Below are 1,892 nucleotides of genomic sequence, written 5' to 3' on the forward strand. Positions count from 1 at the left end.
TTGGCAAAGAAGACTAAAGAACATATTTCATATTAAGTTTTACTTAGAATTTAAATGTTCATATTACATTTTACATACGTGTGTATGTGTGTGTGTGTGTGTGTGTGTGTGTGTGTGTGTGTGTGTGTGTGTACGTACCACAACATATGTTTGGAGGTCAAAGAACACCTTTTGGAGCTTGGTTCTCTCTATCATGTGGGATCCAGGGATTGAACTCAGGCATCAAGCACCTTTACCCACTCAGCCTTCTTGCTGGCCCAACTTTTCTCTTTTGAGACATGCTCTCACTATGTAGCCTGACTGGCCTCAAACTCACAGAAATTGGCCTGCCTTTGCCTCATGAGTACAGGGATCAAAGGTGTGTGGATCACGCCACAGGCTGCAAACATCAGGGCCAACAGCCATGGACAGAAACCTCCAAGACTGACCAAAAGGCAAACCTTCCCCTTTATAAGTTGATCATTGCTTGTTACAGTGATGTAAAACTGACTAACACAATGCCACAGCTCAAGTGAAAAATGCCAGCTTACACCCCCTTTGCCAGTTAGCTATTAGCTTATGAACCCCAATTATAAAAAAAAAAAAAAAAAAAAAAAAAAAAAAAAAAAAAAAAGCCCAGTTTGTTAACATTTGTCCAAGAGGGAAGGGACGGACAGAAGGTCTGAGAGACAGACTGCCTGGTCACTCACCAGCCAGTGTAATGGGATAGACAGATTTATGAGTCCAGGTGGAGGGCCATCAACTGTGCACATCACTGAACTCAGTTCATGAAATTCAACAGATTGTATATTCAGCTAAGCATGGTGCGTCTAGGGAATCAGCCAGCTAGGTGAAGAGGCCCTTGGCCCAGGTGACTACAAGTGTGAGCAGTAAGAACTGTGTGAATAGTGCAATCAGAATGTACCATGTGCAGGTATAAAAAGTCATAAAGAAACTCCATCTCCAAAGAGAGTAACTGGCCTTGGATGTGGGGACCGCACCAACTTTGTGGTGCTGCCCTTCACTTATGCCCCACATGCCCAGTTACCTTGATGTCTTGCCTAGTGAAATACCCACACCCTGATACTTGCCAGACTACCTGGACCCTGGGCATTTGCTCAGATTCTGCTTCAAACTTGGGGGGCGGGGCACAAGGCACATACATGGCAAGGCCCCAACAGAGCATGAATTTCTGACCAAGTCTGCCACCTACTGGTGATACCTGACCCTCACAGTCAGACCTAAACCCTGCTGTCCAGATGCTGTTCTGTGAACTCACACATACACTTTTAGCCTTTTGCTGCTGGACATTCCCAAGTATAAGCACATTCTTGTTAAAGGTGCTAGCCACGAAACACTAAAGGACAGCTACTGCCCTAAGTGTGATAACAACAGTATAAAGGCACAGCTTCCTGTCTTGGTGAGCGGGATCCACCAGACGAGAGCCCAGCTGCACGGCTTACTCACCTTCCTCCTGATTTTGACCTAGTTTCTCCTGAGAAGTTGCCTTCAAGTAAGAGGTTCGGTTTGCTAATACAGGCACTAGGCACTGCTGTTGGTTGCCTTGAAGGGCACACATACATACATATGCGTAGATACAAATATAATAGATCTTTAAACCAGGAATAGATCTGGAGCTGGGTTAGCCTCCATGCTGCCTAAGTCTCATAGTGCCAGAATGTGCTGTTTAGGCTAAGAACTGTCATCAAATCTTACTCAGGTGTGGACCCTGTTGGCAACTACGCTGGCCAGTCAAGATGAGCCCTGTTGGTGAAGATGTCAAATGTGCCATGGGGGCTACTTGTTGCTGGGGAGGTCATAGACCCTGGTGTGGAAGCTACTGCTGTTGTTTTGCTAAATGGACAGGATGTGCCTGTCAAATTGCCTTTCACACAACCATGTTTACACCAATA

The sequence above is a fragment of the Acomys russatus genome, chromosome 8, assembly GCF_903995435.1.
Source record: "Acomys russatus chromosome 8, mAcoRus1.1, whole genome shotgun sequence".
Classification (NCBI taxonomy): Eukaryota; Metazoa; Chordata; class Mammalia; order Rodentia; family Muridae; genus Acomys; species Acomys russatus.